The following is a 27,623-nucleotide window of genomic DNA, read 5'->3' on the forward strand; positions in this document are numbered from 1 at the left end:
ATTTATCCATCTTGTATCTTCATCAACTAGCATTGTGCCCAATATACATTATGTAGTACAAGCTCCCAAACATCTGCTAAATGTACAGACTTTCCTGATAGTGAACTAAACGGATGTTCTATAAAGGCAACTACACAGTTACATGAAAGTAGACAACAGACAGATAACAGACAGCACACACTCATGTTAGCATTCACCTATAGAAATATGGGAGATTGTTAGCAAGTACAGAAGTAAGTAAAGTAAGGGGATATCAGGACACACATACTATTAGAATCCATGCAGTGATAATCTCAAATTCTGGAAAAAAAAATCTGTGCTACTGTGAAATGATATTCAAGCTAAACCATTGATTTGAAAGAGCAAATTAGACTGAAATAAGTCATCTAACTTTAAGGTAAACAGAGATGTATTCCTGTGCATGTTTCTGACTGAGCCTTCATTTTCAGAAAATTCTCCATTAACAAAGCACAGAGTAACCAATGTGTCTTGAGCTGCTAATATGTGCTATGGAATACGCATGTTATGGTTCTAATTTTCATCAACATATGATGTAGCGTGACAACCCCCAGGAGTGGGATACGTGGAGTCAGCGGGGCCTCAGTGAAGCTGAGAAATATTTAAATATCTACAGAAAGTCCAGGAGGAAGTGTCAGGGGTAATTTCTTTGGATTCCTAGACTTTCTGAAAGTCAGGTCAATTTTACCTGATATGGATTTCCAATTGTTATAGATTTGTGGCCCAATCATCAGAATTCAGAGTTGGCTGTTTCCTTTTATCATATGTTTAGAGACATCTATGATATTTTTCATCGCCTTCAATGTTCTAATTTTACATTTATGGTAGAAAAATTTTATGCAATGACTTAATGAATGAAGAACACTTGCTCAAGTATTCCCACGTTTTAAAATATGACTTTAAAAGTAATCTACATAAAATAATAATGTTGAGGCAGTGTGCTGATTGTGACCCTACCCTGTGGAATCCTGAAATTGTAGCTTTTTCGTCCATGTTACCTGATTAGGCTTGGTAAAACTGTTCCTTGTCTGGAACAGCCAGTGAGAGATCTGTATATCAGCTGTGCTATTATATTAAACACATTTGAAAATTGACTTAATTTATGTCATAATTATTTGGTAATTTAGCTTTTTCTACATGTTTCTTAACATTGGAATTGCACTAAACTCTGATTAAAATCTGCTTGAAAATGTAAAAAAAAAATGAGAATTTTATGGCAGAATTAAATTCTTTATGAACATATTTAAATTCTCAAAGATATTTTTCTGATCTTAAAATTAATAAATTAGCTATGTTGCTTTAAAAATTGTTGGGATAAATATAGAAAAGTGTCCTTCTTGCTCAGTGTAGTGTTACTGATTTCAATAGTATCTCTGGGACACCCTTTTCAGAATGAATTGCTGTGAAGTGCTCACTGTTTGAGTCACAGTATTCTATGGGAACCTGAAATTGCACCATGTTAAGTCAAGGAATGAGTGGAGGGCTGTCTTAGTCATCAAATGATAACATGGCAGAATTTAGTCTACAAATTCAGACACCATATGTAGGTATTTATTTCACATTCTATTTCTTGAGATTTGTAAACACAAATTCTCTTCCATCAATGAAAAGATAGATTAATTAAGATAAAAGGCTCTTTGTAATATAGAAGTCAGTATGTGTATCCATTAACTTTTCTAAGTGATTTTTAAAGGCTGTAATTGCATTAAAATATGAGGCTTTAATTAAGCAAAAGGAACAGGTGCCAGATCCTCCTTCTCGCCACCATCTTTGTGGCCTTATTGTCTGAATGAGCATTTAATTTGTCTTCAAATAGGTATACTTTTTTTAAGGATTTGAAAGTTGACATTTTTTTTTGCCTTTTAAGTTCCCTTTCTTAAACAATGGCTTTTGTTCAGGTTTAAAGAAATTAGAATAATATTGCAGCATGTACATTGCAGTGGGAAGTCTTTTCTTGTCCCATTCTCCATGTCCACTGTGAATGAACATTTTCTGGAAACTAAGGTTCAGGCATCAACAGTCTCAAGAACACATCCCTATTTACCTTAAAAGCTAGATGACATATTTCAATCTCATTTGCTCTTTCAAATCAGTGGTTTATATCAAATAGTATTTAGATTGTAATAGTATACGTGTCCTGGTGTCTCCTTACCTTGCTTCTGACGTACTTGCTAATTGTCTCCCACGTTAGATGTATGTGTACCTTCAGTTATCTGTCAGTAGTGTATTGTCATGTCACTCTATAGCTGCTTTTCAAAAAATGGGTCATGTGCACTGTTTATTATTTATTATACAATGGGACTCTCAAATGACTGTTGAAATGCTAGATCACACTAAGCGCCCATCAATTGATACTAGTAGCTTCTTTCCAGAATCTTCACTAGTACTGAGTATAATGTATTCTGTAGAGGCATTCAAGCCTCTAGTCACCATGTCTTATCTCTGATGACTTAGAGTCCCAACATCTGGAGTGGGTCTGCTAACTTGTGAGTTTGAACAAAATGCCTGGCAGGTGATTCTCAAGTCTGAATTTTGATAAAAATTGGAAAAGTAAATTTAATTTGCTTATAGAGTATTGAAGACTCCTTGTACTGAATTCTCTGGTTGTTTTATTGAGTACATTTCTCTACTCTCTAGTCAATTAGAATCACCTACTCACTCAAAGTAGAGTCTAGACCATTCCATGCCTGGCCCTTCTCCTGGGAAAACTGAATCTCTTCTCTACTTACCTCTCATTACCAAGTCCTAATCCTAACCTCACTTCTTACATGTGGCCTCTGTATGTTTCCACAATGGTCTACTGTTACAGGTGTCTCTTATCATATATGTGGCATTTGGAGTTTCTCTTTGTTGCCTGATTCATGTATGATTCTTCTCTACGTCCCCCACCTTGTCTTATAAAGTCAACACTCTACAAATATGATTGAATGTCAACAGCAAGCCAAAGCCTGCACTTTCACCCCACTCCAGGGAGACCATGTTGCCCTAGCTGCTAATTAGATGTTCCTTATTTTGGTGAATACAATAAAAGCTAATGCTTTCCATTTATTTGAGTGTGTTAACTGCATATTTAAATCACGGAATGTTCGGTGCTTGAGGAAATTAATCCACACCAGAGTTAGAGCTTATAGATGTTATTTGAAATGTATCTTATAAAACAATGCTGGCACTCACTGGTCACTCTATCTTGCTAAAGACCTAGATTGCTTAACTTTTAACTTTATCTCAGTTTTCTTCAAAGAAAACTATTTTAATGTTCAGAATAATTCATCAGTAGTTACAAGCTATCATTGTACTAAGATCATTAGAATAAATGACACAGGAACAGATTGTTTCAAGTATTTTTAATTCCTGGACTTCATTCTTAGTGCATAGAACTAAGATGTACGATTTGTGCTGACCGTGGTAATGAGTTTATAAAACATTTGAGGTGTTATTCATGTGACTGAAAAGAATACTTTCTGAGGCCACAAAATGAATTTTATTGACCAATGTTTGTAAAGGTTGACTTAAAAAAAAAGCACCATTCATTTGAGGAAGATGAAGTTCAGGAGGTAGCCATATCCTAGTAAGATTTCAAGCCCCGGGGAACATTTCATCATTGATTTCCTCTCTTATTTTGAAAGTTGGGCGCTGGATAAGTCACCTTGGAGAAATGGAAGCAATTTATTAATTTGTCATTCGCCAAGGAAGAAACTGTCTGGAAGAATAAAGCCACGTACACCGGACACACTTTCCTTTCTTTGAAGCTGTGTGTCTTTGGCCACATTAGTGTCCTGTAGCTTGGTTGAGGAGGAGCAGGTGTGAGCTTCCAAAGTGTCTTTACAAGTGACTCCATGGGGTGTCCCTCCCTCGCCTCTGCAGGACACAGTCCACCTGTTTAATCCCTATGTTTCAGTCAGCCTTTCTTATTATGCAGACAGGGCTCCGAGGCTCAGCTGGGTTTTGACTCTGGGAATGAATGGATGGGGCTCTTTGATCTTAGCTGTGTATTACATCTGCTTCATCTTTCTTCCTAATGCAGTCTTCCAAACTCCAATCCTAGCTAGTAGTCCTTAAGTAAACCCATAATTATGCAAACAAATAAACAAAAACAAACATTGCAATTTAAGATGCAGATAAAAACATCTTTTTTTTTTTTTTTAAAAAAAAAAGTCTTTGTGGTATGGTGAGCTTTCTTGAAAAAGAAGACAAAAGCAATTTAATTCGCTGCCCTGGAATAGACGATCAGATTTGAAGGTAAATAGGTACCAACTTATATGTATGTTTCTGATGGAGTAGGGTCACATGCAAAGAATATGACAATTGTCTTTGCAAGTTGATATAATAGCATAAAAGCTTATTAAAAACCTTATTGTGGGGGGAAAAAACAAAGCCTACTTAGAGATCCTACCAACACTTATCAAAAAATATTCCTTATTTATGAGAATGAGGAAATCTGGGTTGCAGAAAAAAATCATTTGAATCAGAACAAATTATACAGAGAAATCAGTTTCAAGATCAGATACCTTTAAAAAAAAACGCAGATCTTTAAAATGAAAAATGTATAATAGGTATGTTCTGATATGAAATGGAAATAGAGACATACTGAGAAAAGAGTTGTTTAGAATTATTTAGTTGTATGTTTGTTTTTAGCCATGCCCTTGAAAGCACACAGAGTGATGACTAATTGAACTCTAAGTTGTTAAGTTTTGATATGAATCACTTGGATATTGATCAAGCATTTGGGAGACTTGCATTATTTTTACTTTTAATTCTCATGGATCTTCATTTTTCTTTAAGTATGCCGTGATCTTGTGATGATAATGTAATGTCAAAGCTGTCAGAATAATTCCAGCTGAGCAAGGAATTGATGTTTCCTAAAAGCCAGAGGCCTTTGAGAGTTATGCAAATATCTCTCGGAGAGGAAGATGGTGATATGGCCGGCTGCCTTGTCTGCTCTGTTTAGTGCAGACTTTATCCCAACATATGTGAACCAAATCTACTAATAGCTCTTTTCTTAGATAGATGCTTTTCTTAGATAAATTGAGGGATAAAAAAAATGAAGAATTTGATTCACCATCATAATTACAATATTGTTTTTATAGCACGCTCAATTGTGGTCCACCCTCAAGCTCCTCTGAGATATCCAACTCCGAACTCACATTTTTCAAGGCTATTTTTGTTTCTCATACGGAGGCTTAGAATAACTCAGCAGGAAGGAGATGGGAAAGGTTACCCAATCTTTCTGTAGGCACAACTGCTCAGAGACATGTACTGAAGATAGTTTCCCTCATATTCACTGTGTCTGTCTTGTTATTAACTGGGATACAGTTTTATTTACTTAACCAATTAGTGTTTCAGCTCCGGAGAAAAGACATAGAACCCAGTCAAGCATAGATGGATTGTTTCAGTGTGTCTCACACTCACACATCTGATGTCTGTGCTTTTCTAATAGTGAGATAAAATGCCCATACTTTAGCCTATGGAGATTCTCTGCTATTTGAACTTCTTAAAGGTCTTACTTGGCCTTTCCCCCATGGAACAGGTCAAGACAGATTAAAATCATTTGTTTTATGTTTGTGCTTTCTCGTGATTTATATGTTCCTGAAAGTGTGTTAGAATAATGGCCATTCAGACTATTGATGCAATACTTAGGGGAATGTAATTTGCTACCTTAGAATTTGTATTAAAACTGATAAACAGTGTCGTATGTAGGTCCACGTGTTTATTAATTCTGACCTACTTCATTGCTTTCTACAAAGCTGACCTACTCGCTTGCTTTCTTATAAATTTCTAGTAGTAACTGAGCAGTGAAACTTACCTCCATCATTCTAAGTCTCCATAATTGTTCTGCATTTATCTCCAGAGAAAGTGCTAAACAAACCATTTGTGTTGAATTTGTTGTTGGAGAAATGATTTCACCTAAAGGAATTTCTCCTGAATGTCCTTGCATAGACTCCCTGGCTGTTCCTTCAGGTCTATGGCTATCACATTGTGGCTGTAGCAAGACTCCTTGAATGTCTTTTATACTCATGAACTTTCAGAGGACCAGGTTCAGGTCCCAGAGTCTGCCGAGTGACTGTCCTGTTCAGGACTGTGAGCATGAACAGGCAGTTAAAAGGCCAGAGGAGAATAGGGAGATAGCTCTCTTGGTAAAGTACTGGCCACACAGCCATGAGGGCTGGAATTCAGGCCCCAGTACCCACATGCAGATTGATAGGTGTGAATGCCTGCATATACTTTTAGTGCTCAGAAGGCAGAGACAAAGGATCCCAAGAGCAGACTGGCTGGGTAGACTAGCTGAAATGGTGAGCTCTGGGATCAAACAACAAAACCCACCTCAGTATATAAGGTAAAAAAATCAAGCAAGGCACATGACATCAATTTCTGGCCTCTATACAAATGCAAACACCTACCCAGGCCCCCTGCCGTGATCATTCATGTTGATATATACACAGTACACACACACACACACACACACACACACACACACACACACAGGTCATGAAATCTACCAAGTAACTTAAAATAAATAATACAAAGATTATAAATATCAGAACACACTGCTTACATGAGGCTAAGACTTGCTTCATGAATATATTTTGAGTCTGTTATACTTGCCTACGTGGTAAATGTTTTCTTATGGGTTTCAGTGGAAGAAATCCTGAAAATGGAAACAAACTCTAAACACGGGACTAAATTATATATCCTCTTGTAAGATTTTACTTGAATGCTAGACTTTTAAATCCAGAATATTATTTTCCCATTCTCTTTTTAAAACAATTATCCTCAAGCAATTCAAGGGAATTAGCTCTTGGCAAAAATAAATAATCATGGAAGCCCAGCAAATGCTTCCAGAATTATTACAAGCTGTGCTGTATCCGCTTACAATGGCCTTATTGATTAAACCATTTAGCTTTAGGTAGCTATATAAGGAGAAGGCATGAATATTTAGTTGCACAAGAGAAGTTTCTTGAAAGAATTGTGGTTAATACCTTATTTTGTTATTGGGCCAAACATAATGAATATAAACTATGGCTGCATTCTTGTGTTACAAGAAAGAAAACAGATCCAGGTTAAAAGAAAGTATGTCATTACTTGTAAAAATACTTTGAAGATGTGACCCTTCTTTTCATTAGGAATTATACAACCATTTTTCTTCCTTTGCATCTGCCAGGAGTTAACACAGGGAATCAACTAAAATTTGTGCTTTTATTGCACATTTGCATTGAATCTCATCACTGAAAATGACTAAATTCTGCTCTGCAAGGTAAGTGAGAAAGAAAAATTATATACCTGGGTCTTGCATGAGTTCATATCTTAAAGTTCCCATGTTTGTTATCAAGCACGCCATTCTGTATTATTCACAGTAGAACAGTTTTGGCATCCCATGGCCACCAGCAGGGGTATCTGTCATCACCTGAGAGCTTGGTAGAAATGTGGAGTGCCAAGCTCCACCCAAAGCTACCAAATCAAAATCCACACCTTAACAATACTCACAGTATTTTCCATTGTCATTTAAATTTGAGAACAGGTATATGGGATATGCTGTACCAGTGGCCATATTGACTGTGTCCATTTCTTGGATAAAACATCCCCTGAATGAAAAACTGAAAGCAATAGCAGTTTTCATACTCTACAGCTGGCACTAACTCCCTATTGCTATTCAGAATGGACTGAAAGGGTGTAACAGTGCTGTTGATGAGACCACCCATTAGGTATTAAGGATCTTCAGGTACTGACCATACCATCTAGCCTACGAACTGATGCATTTAGCAGTTGCCTTTCTCCTTGAAGTTTTGTGGATGCTTTACAATGAGGCAACTGAAGCAATGAGTTACCCAAGACGATCACCCCTTACCAACGTAGAGATATTCTGATGGCTAGCGCCAGCTATTCCCAAGACAGTTTCATTGGTAGGAGCACCTTTAAAAATTAAGAAACACATTTTTTTTGGGGGGGGATGTAGGGAAAATTGTGGTACTTCATAGATTCATAAGTGAATACCAGGGGTCCTTGAGATGATATTTGTAATGAGCACTATATTGTCAGATTTGTGTATTTAGGATGCCATGGAATGCCTTGGGTTTTAAGCTCATGTCAGACTTTGATGTTAGCAGTTCACACTTTATTACATACAGAGAACATGTGTTATGTGGCTTGCACACCTGAAGCCCTAAGCTCTGTATTCTTCTGGCATTTAGAGGTCTTGATGTCTCTTTCTCTGACAACAAACCTTTGTATTTTTGTACACGAGAAGAGAGCGCCTTACTTGGTATGACTCTAGAATTGAATAAAATGTGGGAATTTACTGAGTCGCTCTGAATGAAATCTTGTCTAAAGAAGGCATTCTTGGATAGAGATGCTGCAGGATAGAGAAGAGGCTGCAGGCAGGTAGCATTTTGACATTTAGTAGATGAAGAAAATCAACTCGTGCAACACATGGTATTGGAAGTAGTTTTACAATGAGAATTGAAAGCAAGAAGTAGAGAGGTCTTTTCATGGCACAGGTGGATATAAAAGGTTCTACACAAAAGCTGTGAATACCATTGATAGATATGGGAAAATGGAAATTTCTAGAACTATTCACACAAAAATTGAAATCAACTATTCAAGTAAGAACAGCGAACTTTCTTTTATTAACTTTGTATTGATTCTTCTTGAATTTCACATCATACACCCATCCAACTCATCTCCCTGTCCCTCGATATCCACCCTCCACCCTTACATACTCCTCCCCCAAAGCCTTTTCTTACAAAACTTTTTACATATGTTAATATTTTTAAAACTACACGTGTGTATGCAATTATAATGTACCACAAAAAGTGTACATGCATGTAAGTATGTATCTGAAATTTGTACAGAATTTTAAAAGTAATTCTTTCTATTCCAAGACCTTTCCCTATTAAAGCACCCATCATTTTTTTACAGATAATCTCCCAGTATATAAATTAAATACAATATTCTTATCATACAAAAGAGTGATTTACAGCACATATGGTTCTGTGCCATTCTTTGCTTAAAATAAATCATAGAAACAACCTCATCTCAGAACTTCTTTATTTAGTTCAGTAACCTCATGGCATTATTATACTACACTCTTTTTCTATTACGAACAGTGCTACATGTAGGCTCTTTCCCATGCATGATCATATGTGAACACACGTTGCTACATCACATGCATTCTGTGTACACCTGCCGTCTATGTATGTGGTGTGACTGTGTGTGTATTCCCAGGTTTTCACATTCAAAGTCCTTATTTGTTTTGACTGAAATGAGTTAAATGGCAAATAACTAACCAATTAGCCCAGAAGGCAGAGCAATAATAATTGGCAACATCATTTACTATGTGGTACTTTGTAATTACACCTTTAATTCTTATTCCTCATTGAGTTAGATATTAACACTTGTGTTATTGTTGTTATTAATCAGCGGAGAAAGCTGGGCTTTCCTGAAGTCCACTCCAGAAGCTTGACTCTAGAGCCTCTGCTGTACTGAAAAATGTGTGTTGATTTCCAATGGTTCTGTTGCTCCTGTGTTAGTGATGGTGCATTTATTAGATACCTACTGTGTGATAAGCAGCTGGCCTGTGTTATATGCAACCTTTGTCACAGTATCACAATATGTTATTATTGTCTAACAGTCCTAATGAGGTTTAACAATTTTCCCAAAGTCTCAGAGATAATAAGTTAAAATCTAAGAATGGAAAGGAGACAGGACATCAGACTCCTGAGACTAAGACAAGCAGAGGATGAAATTCCAGGCATTCATTTACATGCTTAATGTTCTGGAAGACAGAACTGAAATGTATGTACATGTGAGTTGTAATTAAACATATTCAAGCCATCAGAGACTAGGTAGGAAGTGCTGCCCCAAGAGCCAATGAGAGAAGATTCAGGACACACTAGCAAGAGCATCCACAGCAGAGTCAAGCTTAGTGTCCTGTGTGGAGCCCAAGGGAATCCTCATCCGAGGGAAGTATTTTCAAATGGAGAGTGATTCACCCTCATTGATTGCTTCAATCTTTAAAATATCCCACACCCATGTGTCATGTTTATATAACAATAGCTTATCAATGACAAGAGGCACTAGACGGCTTGGCTCCGAGTCAGGCTTTGTGGCTACGGGCAGCAGAAATCAGCAAGTATCAAATTAGGTAATATGTATTCCAAACAAAGCAGGAGCATGGGGTTTCTCTGGGTGCTGTCCATTCTCTGTACATCCATGGTGTAATTGCCATGTTTCTGGAAATTCTCATCTTCATGGAGAAAGACGGTCATGGTGAATTCAAACCTGTGTAGTCCTTTTAATGGAAACTGTGTATTTGATAACATATTTTCTAGGTCTAGTTGTAACTTTGTGACTGACATTTTGTGTATTTGGAGGCTATTACTAGCATTTTTAGTGGTTTTTTTTTTATGTTTTGCAATCTTGGTCATATCTATGTGTGGCATTTTGAGCTGAAGATACCACATTTTCCTTGTTTCAAAATGTTTCATTTAACTTCATGGGTACTGGATAATGACTGATAGAAAACATGTAATAATTATTTATATGGTAGTTATAATAAGAGAAATGATTAAGCTACATAACAAAGGATATGTGCAAGGGATTTTACATGCGTTGTCTGCTTTAACATCAAAGTCCTATCATGCAGTCATGATTACTGTGCCTGTTTGGTAGTTGAGGTCTTCTGTTTTGCTGTTGAGTCACAGCAGTAAAAGGCAACGCTTTCTAATTCTTTATACCATACTTGATGCTCTGCATCTACTAGTTCTGTGTCTGTGACTTCAACTACCCACAGGTTGAAATATTCAGAGAAAAAAAAACCATGACATCTGAATTAGAAACATGCAGATATTTTTATATGGCATCTACATTATATTAACTATCTTAAATATAATTCAGAATATAGAGGAGAGTTGCATGGGATATATGTAAATGTAAACACTGACTTGACCAGTGCAGATCTTGGGGACCCCCCTACCTCCCCACCATGAATGATGGGGATGGCTACGGTTTCTATTAAGCATTGCTCCTTCTAGACATTTCATCATAAGTTAGTATTCTTCTTAAAAAGGCAATTTTCTCAGTCTTCCTTCTAATCACGTCATGACGACCTATGAGCAAATGGCAAAATTTATTTATTAACTTTTCTTTAGAGGCATACATTTCATTCTATTTCTCTTATAGGGTCTACAGCAATGAAAAACTTTGTGCGTAGTATATTATCTTCTTTGAATTTTCTAAGAGGAAAATCTGTTTTTCAGTCTGAGTCAAGATATTTTAGACAAATTGTAACGTCCTGAATCAGAATCATTTCATGGGAGAATTATAGATACACTTGGCATTCTTTTAAAAATGAGTATTTTAACTCCATTTGGAATCAAGTTTTTTTTATTAATTTAAAAATATATTTAAGAATAAGTGTATGGATAATTGATGTATGTTTATCAATACAGGTTCTATGCATTATCAAGATGATATGCATAGAACAGGCAGCCACTCGTCATCAGCGTACGGTACTTGAGTTACTACTATGCACTAAGACCTCAGGTAGCTGCCAAAGTTGTCACAGTGGACACGGTAGGAAGTCCTCACTTCCAAGCAAAGCATGTTGAAAGTGATCATCAAAGCTTCTCTCCTTGAAGCTGAGCCAGACAGACAAACTTCCATCCTCTGACGTTTCCAGTGTCTTTGTTCTTTTGCTTTTTATGATTCATTTTTTTTTTAATGCCAGCCTTGAGAGATCAAGGTTAAAGGTTCTATTGCTCTCAAGAAGAAACCTAAATCAACAGAGGCATGAATATACAAATAGATTTTTGAAATTTCTGAGACCTTCCTATCTAATTCTGATGAGATTTTGGAGCCCCATCCCCTCCCCCCCTCCCCCTCACAGAGACACTACCCCTAATGAATATATCCCCTGATTTCCATTACATAGCTTTAAGTTATTAAAATCTACGTGTTTATTTTCTTAGGTTTTTAGGCTAAGTCAGCCCAGTGTGGAGACTTGGAGCCCTCTTGTAGTGACGTCCCCACACGCAAAGAGAGTGGGCACAGATGACGTCATGTCAGAACATAGCTTCCCTAGGGTTGATCCAAGACTATCCAGCTGTGAAGCTGTAGTCTCCAGGGGACAGTGCTCTTAGACATATTCTTAGGACAGAATAGTGCGGAAAAGGAAAACAGAAGGGCAGCTGAGAAAGGAAACTCTGACAGTCGCTTTTTAATCTACAAATGAATGTGCATCGTCCTTAGCACTGGACTTCAGGTCAGTTCCTCTCTTGTAACTTTGCAGCGAGCCTGTTGTCTGAACTCAAAACCCTCGGAACGACGTGTCTCAGATCTCAGTGTGTTCTTGGTCTCAAATCAATCTTGTCAGTCCTCGGAAAGCAATGCAAGATAATAAGTCGTATTCACCTGATTGCTTTCCTGCGCTGAGACAGCTAGTGACGTGTGTCTTCCTGATAACCAGGAGTCTCAGATCCGAGGCAGGGATAAAGGGAAGCCTGGGAGCTGGCGGAATCTAAATTTGACAGTCGATGGCTGAGGAGAGGGTCAGCAGGGAGAGAATGTGTGACATGTGTGAGGAGGGGACAAAATCTATCTGCCCTGGTTGCAATGATTAGATGTCTCTTTGTCTGGCTTCCTTACAGTGGGTGACTGATTGTCCCTGCCAGCTGGCTAATATCATAATTAACAAAGTTGCTACCACATCTGCAAAGTTTAATCGGAAAATTTACCAGTGGTATGATGGCATTGTCACCAAGATCACAAGGAACTCAGAGTCGACTTCTGCTCCGGGTGGAACAGCAAGGCTATGTAGCTGAGATGAAAAATTGTGAACTTGTTCAGCCAAAGGTATGTATCCTTTATAATTCTACATCCAGGGTTCTCTTGTTAAGATTTTTTTGTGGTAGTTTGGTGGGTTCTTTCCTGTTTCATGACTGAAATGCTTTACTAAAAGATCCATATTTTTTTATCGTTTGTATCACAGTCTCTGAAAGCTTTAAGATTTTATTTCTCAGAAATCTCAAAATTCAAAACTATAATCAAATAGCTCCTGATACTGATGATAGATTATAGAACAATATTTTGCCGTTGCCATCTAGCTGGCCTTTCTCATTTTCAGAATAACTATTTGGTAACAAATATCAGTTGAATATTTATATTGTGGAACATCGTAGGTGTTTCACCATACAAAAGCCGTTGTTTCCTCTTTTTATCTGTCAGCTCAGAAGAGGGAGAAAAGGGCACGCGCAGTTATAGAAAGTGTAGACTCAATCTTAGTTTGAAGAAGGGTCCAAATTGGAGAGGGGTGGGCTTTGTCCACACCAAGCAAGGGCCCTCTCTTACTCCCAGCATCTTTCCTGAAACGTTGTTCTCCTCTCCCCTGATTGCCTCACCTGTATTTTCTTTACGCTGTGATGTGCTTGGCTTGATTGAATATTCAAGCTCTGGGGTGTTTCTCGAATTATAGCCTTCCCATGTTGTTAATTAATGAGTGTGAATATTGATGAGGAGAGCCGTGCGCCTTTGTGCATATGCCTGTGTGCTTGAGTCCAGAGGAGGGAGGAAGGGTCTCAAGACTGTGCAGCAGGCAAGTTTGGGTTCCTTATGCTGTGTCACACCACCGCTCTCACACCCTGGTAATTGGGGTGCAGTAGAATTGGGGACTACATTACGGCTCTTTTGCTCTCCCTTAACCCAGGCCATTTTGTCATGACAAAACCCTGGGATTTGACTTTTGCCTCTCACTGTTGTCTTTTGTGTTTGTAGCAGTTTTTAAATCTTTCAACACTTTAAAAAAGGAATGTGTGGTGTATGTCTTTTCAACGGGCCCCGTTTCAACTTTTTCATGATTTGATTCCTAATCGTAGAAAGCATTATGTTCTCAAATATATTGATTTGAAAATTTGACAATCAAATTTCACGTTATCAAAATAAGAAATGAATCACCTTGTGGAATTATGAGTTTTGAAGTATTTAAATATGCAAATAATTTTAAGCACTGTTTATCAAAATTGTGGTGTAATTTGACTCAAGTATTCTCAAGCCTTCACTAAAGTTTAATGAATCCGCTCAGAAAAGCTGAAAGTGAAGATTTTAATAGTTTTATTATATTCTGAGGATCATTTTCATAGTATACATATCATAATAGAGATCTTTTTATTCTTAACTTAGAGTCCCCTTCACCTGTACCTTCCCCATAACAGATACTCACTATATATCTCAATACACAGTCACAGACTGAGTTAGTGAATTGAAGTAGTCTGCTGCTCTTCAAATATGATTAACGTGTACTTCCTCCACATCAATAGTTTTGGTTTTCAGTAAGCTTCATCAATAGAACCAAGTAGATGATCATCATAATCCGAGACAATGTGGAAGATTATGTCCCTATAACCACATGATGCTGTTGTAAGCAAAACCTGATTATTTTGTGTACTCGAGATTTGGTAGTATAAGAACTCTGGTGAGTATCAAAGGTATCTAAGGATTAGAAAATGCTGGAAAAGTCATTTGTAGCTGAAGGCCTGGTTTTTCTTGTTGTTTAAAAAAAATAAGTTATCTCTTAAGATATATAGAAGGGGACTTTTGTCAGAGTTCCAAAAGAATTTAATATTTTCAGTCAAATGTGGCAAAAAGAAGATTAGTGACATATGATGAATAATACGTATTCTTTCAAATGGGAATAGGAACATAATGAATGTCCTGCAGGTGATTGGGCCCGTAGCAATTTTATTGAAGATTCAAGTTTGACTGACCTTTGTTAGGGTGATTAACCTCCTGAAATTAAAAGCCCCATCTGAATTAGTCTGTCTAATTTAAATGCAAACATCAAGCAGGCCCGAGTCGTTAAAATAATAATAACAATAAAACCCTTGTATTTTAATTTTCTTTTTTGCATATCTCAATGAAATGATGTCTGGGAAGGACCAGAGCTCTGGGGAGAGCATTGCTCAAGCAGAAAAAAAAAAACAAACCTAGAAATAATGAATACATAATGGGGAGCCATCGAGGGTAATCCCAAGTACTATTTCTCTGCTACAAAACCTAAAAGCCTCTACCACATCCAAGACATGGAGCATGAAGCCCAGCTAAAACAAAATAAAGCCCAGTACAACTAAAAAACAAATGCTCTCCATAGCGAAGCAATGTCCTGAATGGCCGTCCTATCTCTGTCCCAACCCAAAGCAACAGTGGTCACTACACACTGTGCCAGGGTTCAGTTTTATACAATGGTTCCTCAGAGTATGAGCCTTCCACCATAGTTTCTCATTAAGCAGTTCTGAAAGTTGATTTCTGATGTCTGGAATTTCATTCCCATGATCTCCTACAGTCTACAGCTGTATTGAGTATTTTCCCTGAGCCCAAAAACGGTTATAGAAAAGACAAACTTATCTCTTTAGACTTTCACATAATGATTTTGTTCTGTTTCCCTTTGGTAAGTCTTCTGGAAGCTTTTGTGAAAAGTTTGCATATTCACAACGCTTACTATTTTCCTTGATCATACTACTTTTCTTATTACTTAGCCAGTGGATCTCTTTAGTATTGGGTCCTTCCAAGAGTGAATGTGTCCTCCTTTTATGTGTCTGTGAACTATTAAAATGGTAATAAAGGTTCCCTTCATAGGGTATGCAATTCATTCCTCTCTCCTTTCATCAAAGAATCCACTCTGAATGTGTAAAGGTAGAAAGGTCCGATGTATTATAGTATAAAATTAAGAAGCCTGAGGTGCTATCATTTATTTTTGCATAAGCTTTTCATGTGTGCTCTTAACCTTCTCAAAGACAGGCTTCTACAGTAGGCCTGTGAAGAAAGTCACAGAGGAAATACTTGTGACAGAGACTGAGACGAATCACCAGGCGGAACGACTCTGGCCTCCTCCAGAGACTTATAATACCTCAAAGCCCAGATTAACATTATGTTTGACTAGATCCTGTTTACTGTCAGGATGATTTCCTATTCTTAATCATGGGACAAATATTCCCCCTAAATTGCAGACAAATGTGTTGTTCTTTACTCTCTGATAAGGTGCAGACTGCCAGCCTTGGCTTTGGCACAGTGAACTGTCAAACTTTTAAAACCTCATTCTTGCTATGCTAATACTTGTTTGCTTATTAAAAACAATTTTTACAAAAGAAAAACAAACCACTGCTATGTAAAATCCGCTAAACACACGCTATTCATTCTTCAGACATAATTACAAATCTTCCTTAATTTAGCATAATCTCCTTTGACCTCTTATAAGAATGAAGGGGGAAAAAAAGAATGAAGGAATATAGCTCTCAGCAAGACATGCTGCAAATATAACATTCTATGGGCATAACATGCTAAGGTTCACTGTACTGCCCATATCTTACCCTGTAATGTTACCAATAGCCAGGAGTCTTTTTGATGTGAGGGAATCAGAGCTAGAATGGTGAAATACGTATTTCTTAGTGTAGGAAAATGAATTGGTGGAAAAGGAAATGGGGGGTAGGATAAAGTTCTAGGTTGGTAAGCTTCAAATCCAGTCATCTGTTTTGCTTCAGTGTGCTGTAAAGACGTGTGTGTGTGTGTGTGTGTGTGTGTGTGTGTGTGTGTGTGTTACCTTTGTTTTCTGACAATTGGTTCCCTTCTGATTTAATTACTCCCAACCCTGACATTTTCCCTTGCAGCTGTGCAATAAAATAATTGGCCATTAATAAGCCGGTATTAATCCATTCGATATTTGTGTGGACTACATACTTGTGTTGGAGTCCTGTTTAAAAAAATAAACGCAGACTTTGAAAATGCAGCCATTGATGACATTTCACTCACTGCTTAGCGTCCTTTGCTGTGTTTGGTATCAACCACTTAAGTTCACAAAACTCAAGAGAACGCTTCCCACGAGGAGTTTTATTTCACTGAACAAAAGGAAGACAGAAAGTTGCACAGTTAAGGGTTTTCAGGATTTTCTTCTCACAGTTGAAAAGCAGTCACCTACAACTTTTTCATGATGTTATTCTCTTCAACAGACACTAGAGGAAAGTTACTGGCTAATAGTAGTTAAGTGAACTATTTCTTATAACTTGTTTGATCTAATCTAAAAGAAGAAAATACTCAAAAAACAATAAACACCTGACGATAAACTTTCCAGATTAATGAGCTCAATTAATTCCTTAATACTAGTTTTCACATGATGTTGATCTAGCAGAGTCAGGGGAGTGGCCTATTTGACCTTGTCCGAGCAATTTGTACTAAAGTATTCACATCATTTAGTTTGCTGACGAACAGCCAGTGAACACTTAAAAAATTATCTTCAAGGGCTTGGAAGACGGCCCAGGGCAAAGACATGGTTGCTCAAGTCTGACAACCTAAGTTCCGATTTCTCGAACCCGCCTAAAGATCTGACACAGTAGCACAGATATCTGTGAATAGCAGAGCATCCCTATCTGGAGGAGGGGAGCAAGACAGGCTAGGTCTGGGCTAGCTAGCCTAGGGTCTGCAAAAGTGTGCAGGAGAGGCTGCTGCCTCAAAGTAGAAGTGAGTGAGGTCTGACACCCAAGGCTATCCTTGACCTCCAAACCCATAGCTTGATGTGCACACTGACATACCCACACACACCAAACCAAACATATACACTTTTGCATGCACATACACACAAACACACACACACACACACACACACACACACACACACACACACACACAAAGCTGTCTTTAAAAGGTTTATGCTTGCTTCTCTAACTTTGTTTAAGGTGCATCTTTGCTTTCTTTACACCTCTTGGTGACTGTGCTCCGACTCTCTGTTGATAAATGTGCCTTTCTATTTGATAGCACCCATTACTGAAATTGTATCCCAAAGACAGCATCTGTCAGGTTTCGGGGTTGTAGGAAATTGTCCAGTTGTTTATGATAAATTTATCTAAAGGCTATGTGAAAAAAAAAAAAACAAAAAAACACTAACATCATTTTGAAAACCATTAAAAATAAGGAGCAAAAATTGTGCTGGAGTTCTATAATGTGAAGAAAGGACAGCACACTGCTTAGCAAGAGAACTTTTGTTCTCATTTCCTAATTTATTATCAAGGGAAAAAGAGATTTACCCTGAGTTAGACAAAAAAGCAAATCTCTATGAGGTTAGTCCGGCAAGTTCCGGACTTGGGAATGCAATGCTACAGTTTCACATGGGGATTTTTCTACCTTCTGAGAGTTGATTCTGTTGGTGTGTACACTGTCTCAGGTTGGCCCAAAGGAGTGTGTGCATTCTCTAAGGCCACCTTTGTATCCTCCCTCGGGGTTTTAGAAGGTTCCTAATAAATGACAAGAACTAAGGGAATGTTAGTTAAATTGGATTGACAGAACCTCTTACCATTCAAATAAAGCTAAGAGGACTGAAGCTCTACTTCACTGAAAGGGCAGGTGTGCAAAAAGTAAAACCACAACTTGAGGAAGAAAAGACACTGAAAGAACAGGAGGAGAGATAGACGTATAAGCTGTTGATAGATAGATAGATAGATAGATAGATAGATAGATAGATAGATAGATAGGTGTGTAGGCTGATAATCCCTAAATTGTTTCTGTATCGGATGGCTTTTAAAGTCAGTCGCTTGCCAGCCCCACTTATTATTCACCAAAAATCCAACCGGTTTCTCTCAACAGAGCAGAATAGTTCTTCAGAATTATCCTTTTGGTTTATGTCTTTAAAGAGACAAAACAAAAATTGAACAATTCATCACATCCGTTTTGAAAACAAATTTAAAGCCCACCTAAAGGGCATTGTGTAGAATTAGGAACTCTGAATAATATTGGCATGGACATGGGGGTGGGGAGGATGTTATTGTGACTCAAACTGTGAGAGAAAAGGACTCCTGGCAGAGAGGATTTCAGTGTCTGGTGAAGTGAGTCACCAAGAGTCCTGCCTGGAGATGTGAGGCAAGATGGATTAGCAAGTGTGAGCAGACAGTCCCTCCCCACCCCTGCTCCTTCCCCCCCCGCCAAGTTGTATGAATCCTTGAGGTTTCATTAACCATTTCATCTTGCTTGATGGTGATTACACTCTTAGGCAGCTATGAATCAACTTCACTATATGGAAACATTGAGGAAAACATTTATGAAAAATATGATCTAATTTCTGAAAATACAGGCCAATTAAAGACTGGGATTTAATTTAGGAATTTTACTCTGTCTACATGACGTATATATTAATGATGATATTTTTCTTCCCTCATTCTTCATTTTCACAAACAAAATGAGATTTTTTTTTACTTATTGACATATTACTGAAGAATCTAGCTTTTTCCCCAAAATTACACATTTTTTGCATAAATGTGCCTAATTACCTGAATTCAGTTTTGATTAGCAGTGTTAATTGATGCAGCTGTGGACGGGATCTGTTTACCTAAATTACCATGTGCAAACAGCAATATGTCTGGAAGTGAATATGCTAAAGTGAAAATACTAATTAGCTAAGACAGATTGTGATTCAAGTCACATTGTGGAGCTTTCTAATGAAAGCCTGGATATGTCAGGGTTTTATGATATTCAGACAGAATGTCTATATTACATATGATTGCTAAATTTAATTCATAAGAACAGATGGGATGTCAGCCAGGCTTCTTCTGCCTTATTCCTTTATTAATGTGAATATTTTACTCAACTGGAGATACATTCGTATGTTTTTGTAAGAAACTCATTGTGTGCTTTGACAGTGTGCCAAAGCTGTACACAGAGCCTCATCAACTTCTTGATCAATATAGTCACATAGTCACGGATTATATCCACCTACTGTCCCAAAGATGAAGATAAATATACTATCATCTTGCAAGTTTAATCACACCATTTGGTTAATTTAACTGTAGAGCAGAAAGGCTAGTTAAAAACACAGCTTACACTATGTTATTTTTGCCTTTTATCTTTGTATCCCAAATAAACCATAAAGATTGAATCCTAGAAGTCTTAAAAATTCTTATGCATCCCCAGGGCCAAAAGGTGTGTGCCCTTGTCTGTACATGATTTCCATCTTTATTCTTTTTTAAAAAGCTAAGAAACAGTGGTCCTTTTTCTGTGTCTGCTTCAAGATGCTACAGCCTTTTTGTGTGTGTCTTTGTTTCTCATTACCCTTGTTTACCTTTGTCCTAAAACATGACCTGCTTTGCTTAAGGTGTCTCTCCAAAGGAAGCATTCATATTTTACCATCTGCTCCAGCTCTCTGCACTCATTAATGACATTGTAACTGGAAGGTATCTGAAGATTACTGTACCAACCCTACATGTCACAGTGAAGAAGTAATGGACCATCTTCCCTCTCCCAAGAGGCTGAATAACTGTGCCTAATGCATGATGTCTCTTCCTCCCAAAGGCTGGGGAGATAAGGCCTCTTGACTCAACCTGAAGGGTTTAAGATCCCTTGTTAGATATTTTAAGATGCCACGAGCAAAATGGGGATAATTTTCATGATGCAAATTTGAACATAATTATAGTTTGGCATATTTAATTTAGGTTTAAGTGAGAATTATAATTACCAAAATTTTAATTATTTCAATTATGCTAATGTCTATCCCCAAAGTTTTGTGTAATTTGGGTTCTCTAACATAGACTGAGACATAAAAAAATCATAATGGAATTTAATAGGCAAAATAAGAAATCTGAAGCAATGAATCTGTCCTAACTACAGTTTTGCTATCAAAATGTAAATGTAGTGCTGACTAGCTCAGGAAAACTTGAAGTGCTTTACAGAGCTTAAATAAAAAGCATGCAGGGTATTGGGAGGACATCGTGTATCCAGGTTTCCATTTTCTGTATCAATACCAATGCTAGCATGCACTGAGTTTGGGCTGTTTACTATCTATCTAATGCAGATAATCTCAGAACCTTTTAAAATGAAATTTATACATGTCGTAATGATGACCACTATCATTCCTTCCAAAGGTGCCTGGTATAGAGTCCTATATTTGAGGGGAAAAAAAAACACACTTTGGAAGGTTCTATTTCCCAATGGCTGAAGGCAACTTGCTGAATGTTTTATGAATAATCTGAGAGAGCTCAGCACTATGGGTTCAAAGTGTGTGTGTGTGTGTGTGTGTGTGTGTGTGTGTGTGTATGTGCTCCAAAACACCACATAAGCAAAGACTTTGAATGCTTTGCCTGGCCAGCTAGTTCAATTATCTGGGAGGGTTTTGTTTTTGTTTTTGTTTTTTAACCTCTGTACTTCTGGGTGTGCTAAAGAAACTTCTGGAAAACCCAAGACTATATACGAGATGCAGCCATAAGAAGCAGCCCCCTTACCTCTCAGCTCCCTGTTCTCTACAGAGCAATGTCTGGGCTGCTCCTCGCTGCCACCCCTGAGCCTCTCTAGTATTTCAGTGGAAATAGTTCTTTCCTGTTTCCATGTGCAGGCATGAGCTTGTTTTGTGTCGGCACATGGAAGCGTTTCTGCAGGGGCACTTTGACAAGGGGAGTGGGGTCAGAGATGTCACATGAGAGATGTGGCTGTGGCGTCTTATCAGACATCCCAGTAAATTGTCTTGGGGCAAAACACTTAACCTTGGTGCGAAAATTAGTTAATTTTAAGAATAAATAGATCTATCTTTCTGACTTATTAAGGATTTATCACTTGTGCCCAAGGTTCAACTGATCTCCAAATGAGGTGTATGAATCTTTTCTTTGAACTCTAATTGGCATGTGGGGGAGGCAGGTCTGACTGAGTTGAAGGCTGAAGGACTTAATCCTTTGAAGAAATTTTGATTTACTTTTAATACTTGTAAGTATTGCTAATGTATTCTAAGATTAATTTGACTCTTACTGCTTTACTTATCCCAGGTCCCTTCCCAAAGGGTAGATTGAAGGCTCCCTGAGGGAAATCAGCTGCCTCAGTAAGCCTTCCTCAGACCCTTCCCACAGCTTTAGTCTCAAGAGGGCGCCATGCACACAGTAGGTGCTCTAAGTGCCCTTGGAATGACTAGTTGTTACCAGATTAAGAACCATGGCCAATAATCCTATTTGTAACCCTTAGTTACAGGATCTGTATCCCTAACCTAGGGATTCAAACCTTCTGAGGACACTCAAAAACTTTTAAAGCCCCCGGATATGTGAGGTATTTGAAGATGTAAAGTCTTGATGAGTCTGTATTCTGACCAAAGGACCTCTCATGTTTCACAACAGATGTAGTTCATTTGAACTGGGTCTCAGTTAAGCATAGCATGGGTGGGCTACCTTGAGTTACTGCACATTTTGAATGAATGGGTTTGGAGTGATTAGCAAAGCTCTGTGCCAGGCACTTCAATTCAGGGTTTGCTAACTGTTTAACCTTGGGGCATTTTCTTAACTGTCCTGGGCTTTAGTGTACCCATCTGCAAAATAACTCTTTATGTTAGTCATGTATGTATGATGCATGCTTTAACCCAACTCCTAGCATCATGAAGAAAGTGTTAACTGTAGCCACTATGTAAAATGCAGTAACTCTCTACTAAAAACCAACAGGCAGAAGGCTGGAGAATGCTCCAGTCAGAAAAGCCTTGCAATGAAAACATGAGGACCTGATTCTGGCTCCCTTACACCCCCACAGACCAGGCATGGTGGCACAAGTCAGTGATCCCAGCCCTGGGGAGGCAGAGACAGGCAGATCCCTGAAGTTCATTGCCCAGCAAGCCTTGCCAACCTGAGCTCTGGGTTCAGAGAGAAACCTTGTCTCAGAGAACAAGGTGAGGAGTGACTGAGGAAGACAGCCAATGTCAAGCTCTGGCCTCTTACATGCGTGCACATGTGTACACATGCGAACACATACATGCACACATACACACAGAGAGAAGGAGAGGCAGAGAGAGAAACAAGCAACCCGTGAAAACTTTTAAATGGCACTCATAACTTACTTCAACTTGTATTCATATCTTTTAAGCCTCATGTCTTGAAGTTTTTGTGTGTTTGTACAAATACGTAGGGCAAAGGACAAAATCGAACCCTTGGCTCTTTTGAAAGTCCGCACTACATAAGCTACTGGTTTCTGTTTGTCTATTAATTTCTAAGCACTAACATTTCAGCTCAGAAACAGTTCCGTACATATTGTCCTGTGTGATTTCACGGCAGAATGGAAGAGGGAACATTGCCTTCACACTTAGGAATGGGGCACAGCGACTTAGCTCAGGCCACTTACTAAAGTGGGAGAGAGGGGAGGAGAGATGTAGGATGTACTTGTCATCTTCATCTGGATGGTTTGGATAAAAGCACACAGTGCTCTGTATCTGTGGGATATTCTCTGTAACTAGCTCTGTATCCAAGATCAGAGCCCAGGATGAGCCTATTGAGAAATCCAGCATACTAAGCAGGCTTTGACAAGCAAAGCATTTAGTATCTCCTCCTCGGCACACATTTACTAAAATATCCCCCTTGTTATTTACAGTAGTTAAACATTATTCTTAGGGCTTGAGTGAAAGTTGGGTGGGTCAGAGTTGGAACACCTGAGATGAGGAACGGAGATCTCCCTTAAGCTGGGGCAGATGTCCAGTGATCTAAGCATGGGGAAGTGTCTAAGGATTTCTTGAGAAATTAGCCCATAGATAGGTATAGTAGCCATGCTTTTGGTCCCAGTATTCTGGTGATAGAGGCAGGAAGATAAGGGTTCAGGGGGTCATCACAAGACAGAAGAGATTGGAGAGGAACACACAAACACTTTTTATCTGTGAGGTATTTTAAAAGGTATCATAGAAAAATAGACTACAGGGCATTTGCCTTTATGTATTCTAAACCACCAACCACTAAGCTATGATTATGTACCTATTCTTCAAAAGCACGATGATTAAAACTGTAAATCTTGCCTCTTTTAATACATGGGATATAAGAAAGTGCATCCACTCACTCCTATATCCATTCAACAAACATTTGTTCATCCTCACAGTGGGTAGCGGATACATACACAAGCTTAGAAGACAGATGGCCAAGGTTCATATCCTTGCTGCTGTCCTAATTAGGGACAGGGTAAATTATCTGAATCTTCAGCTCTCTTGACTATAGACTTGGGTTGATAAGATTGACATGGGCATTAAGAATGTGTATAAGGAGCTTCCCACTGCAAGGTACATACACTTGGGGATGGAGAAGTAGTTAATTGAATTGAAATAGTCATATACTAGAGCAACCAGTGAATCATAATATAGCCATAAAAAAGTACTGTGTAACACCACCCATATTCCACGGGTCTAGAATGTAGAACTAGGAAAGGGCTTTTAGAGAAAGGGCAAATAACAAAGATGCTTCCTGTACAGTGTGGTGTCTAGAGCTACCCATGCTTTTGTTCAGCATATGCAGCCTGATGAACATTTCCTTGGTAACCACTGTTAATTTAGGGACCTATGACATCTGTGCCGTTTAAATAGGACCAGAGCTCAAACCCAAAACACACAGGGCATGCTTTTCTATTCAGTGTGACTGAATAGGACTCTATCCACCCCTGGCCTTTGATTCATGAACTCCATGGGGCTAATTGACCCTGAGTGGCTGGCTGCCCTCTTTGACAGTATACACGGTAGAGTTGCGGTGTGTTTGGACTCACTCTGGGTTATGTCCAGAAAATCCAAATTAGATTTTTGTCATTAGCCTGTCAAGCTTATCTTAAGCTGCTGTAATGAGGTCTGCAGTGGAATGTCTTTTATGCTCTATGGCCTTTGTGCTCAGGCCCTGCTACTCTCCACTGTGGCTGAGGAATTAATGAAGTTACCACGGTGTTCGCTGGAGGTCTGCTGCTTTGGAAAACATACCCTCCTATGTGTTTGAGTATGTAAATTCTGTTTTCTAGCTTTTAGGGTTTATATCCTGGTGGTGCGTTCAAAGTGCTAGGGAAATGAGACCAGATGGAAGTGACAAGCAGCCATTCGGCAAATTGCATACACATTGCATTTCAGGGAGCCGGTGTACATATGTCTGTCTGGATGTGTTCATATGTTGAATTATTTCTGTTTCATTCAAATGGTTGGGATTTCAGTGAAGCGGTTACCTAGAATGTCAGCACAGGAATTTTCCTGGAGGGCAAAACATGGCCTTGTGCTAAGCCATTTTGTCAAACAGGGCTGAATGTGGGGACAGAAGAATGCCCCCTAAGCATCTTTTTTATGATGTCTTATAGTTGTTTTCCATAGCACTCACCAATCCATGACATAAATGCATTTATTATCTATCATGCCCCTACAATGTAAACTCTAAGGACGAATACGTTTATGCCATTTAGGTCTCTGGTGCTTGGCACGTGCTAAGGGGTAGATTGGTGATGATTGGCACTTCATTCTCCCTCATGCTGAAGGCAACACAGCAGGAGGGGTTTCTTTTGTATCCAATGATAGACATGTGTTTGTGGACAATGGGGATGCCTACCTAACACTTTCATGGTGTCTGCCATATGCTAGACACTGTTCTCAGCACTTTACCCCTAACACAAACGGAAACCTAAGAAGCAGGGGCCACAGCCCTCCCAACTTTATGCGTAGGGACATTGAAACATTGACGCCATGTGTCAGAGCCCCTTGGAGACCCATTAGCCTGATATTCTAGATCACATATTATTGAAATGTGGCCTCTGGGGTTTGGCTATAAGTCATTTCAGGAATTCATCCACCCTTTCAATTAACAAAACCTATCACAACCATGGTCTATTAGTTCTATGTCATTTTTAAACACGCTATTCAGTTCAACCCAGCAGTGCAAGGAGAACCAGTTCCATTTTTATTCTGAGACGCAGTTATCTAAAGAGGTGGTCACATTCCCTGTTTTGAATTGCTTTCTTCATTGATCTCCCTGCCTACCTTCTCTTCAGTAGGAAGAGGAAAAGAAAAGAAAACGGCATGATTAATGCTATAAATTAGCACTGTGGGGTTCTGTGCTGGTTAAAATAGTGCGTGAACAAGCCCAAAGCATATTGCCAGGCTGAATGGAAAATTTGGCATTGAGGATTTAATCTTAGCTTACTCATAGTGACTCAGATTCTTTTGACACAAATTATGATAGAACGATGAAGTTTAAATAGAAGATTAACACACACCACATTTAAGAGCAAATGTGTCTGGCCGGTTGGGTTTAGTTAGGTTTATTTTCAAAAGTAGTTAGTTGGTGCCTTAGCACAGAATGGATATGGTGTTCCAGGCTCTGCCCCAGATGAATGCTGGAAAAAATATGGAGAAGCCAAAACAGAATTATAAGTTCCTGTTTTTAAACAGGTGAACATTAACTCTTGGTATATAGGATGTAATTGTTAAGATGTCTTCAGAATAATAGTATGATTTTCAGGAATGAAATTTTCTGCTAAGGTACATGGCCAAAGACACCATAACTCTAGTATAATTAAGAAATTTGCCTATTATATGTTTCCTGCCTTTCCTAGCATTTCTCCATCCCCCACACAGCAGTATGATCTCACCAACTCATTCCCTTTTCACAATTGCCTATCCTTCCAGATGCCCAAATCAACTTTTTTACATCCATTCCTCCCATGAATTTATCAATTTCATAATGTCCAAAATGACATGGCTTTATTTGGAGTTTGCATATTATTGGCCTATTGTTTCCTTTTATATAATAAGCAGCTATATATCATGCAATCTTGCTATTACCTTATGCCATAGAATCTCAATTCCTGCTCCTCCAAACCTGAGACCATTCTTAGAAGTTTCTGAGTAATATTAAGTACTTGGTAACACACCCCAGTGATATCTCTTTAGGCCTTTATTGTGAAGATCTTGATATACCTTGGAAGAAAAATGCAAAACATCCTTACTTCCTAGATAACTTCTTGATTTTTCCCAGTCAGGGATACATCAACCAAACCATGTTTCCATTAAATGATGGAATTCCTTGCAGACTTTAGGCTCTCTGTATATGTGAAATCAGCTGGTCCTTATTTAATAATCATTTATCATCACCATGATAATTGCATCTCCAAAACTCACTGCCAGTATTTACCATCCCTAAGGGGGATAATTGTGGGGGCTAAGGAAGAAGGAAACATACAATTCAATTTAAGGGGATCAGAAGATCCGTCATCAGTACCATTTCATGACTTAGATGCCACCTTCATCCTTAAATGGTTTCTACCTGGGGTAGATGAGCAAAGCTGTTTTGTTAGCATTTTATGTTCCTAGTCCTCTATATTTTATGAAAAATACTAATTTTTGTGACTATTTTTTGTAGAAGATTTAAAAACTTTTTTTTAAAGATTGTGTTATTTTTTCTAGCCTACACTGACCACAATCTTGGAGTCCTCCTGCCTCCACTTTCTGAGTATTGAGCTAAGAGGCACATCCATTATAATTAATTGAATAAAGGTTTTAGATATAAAATGTATAACATAATATTTTAAAATATGCATATGTCCGAGAATGGCTCAAGTGAGCTGAGTAATGCATAATCCCACAGATGTTTCTCTGCGTGTTGGGAGCACTTAAAATCTATTTTTAGTGATTTTTTCAAAAATTCATGTGTGCTGTTTAAACTATAGTCACTGTGTTCAATGCATAGCTCTTGAGCATATTTATCCAAAATAAATATTTTATCCTTTGAATGCATTCCCTAACTCCCACTTCCATCCCCCAACCCCTGGTACCATGTTGTCCTCTTAGGGTTCAGCCTTTTAGACTTGACACAGAAGAGAGATCTGCCTGGGCCTGGCTCGTT

General features: G+C 38.4%; 1 long non-coding RNA gene across 7 annotated transcripts in view; it reads left to right on the forward strand.

The window, feature by feature from the left end:
• Positions 1 to 27,623, forward strand: part of LOC114700555 — a 92,524-nt gene that overhangs the window by 47,721 nt on the left and 17,180 nt on the right. For all 7 annotated transcript variants that reach the window (XR_003735706.2, XR_003735713.2, XR_003735701.2 and 4 more), the window contains 2 exons: positions 7,178 to 7,270; positions 12,660 to 12,864. This is a non-coding gene — a long non-coding RNA (uncharacterized LOC114700555). The remainder of the gene's footprint in view (positions 1 to 7,177; positions 7,271 to 12,659; positions 12,865 to 27,623) is intronic.

Source organism: Peromyscus leucopus, chromosome 18 (assembly GCF_004664715.2).
Source record: "Peromyscus leucopus breed LL Stock chromosome 18, UCI_PerLeu_2.1, whole genome shotgun sequence".
Taxonomy (NCBI): domain Eukaryota; kingdom Metazoa; phylum Chordata; class Mammalia; order Rodentia; family Cricetidae; genus Peromyscus; species Peromyscus leucopus.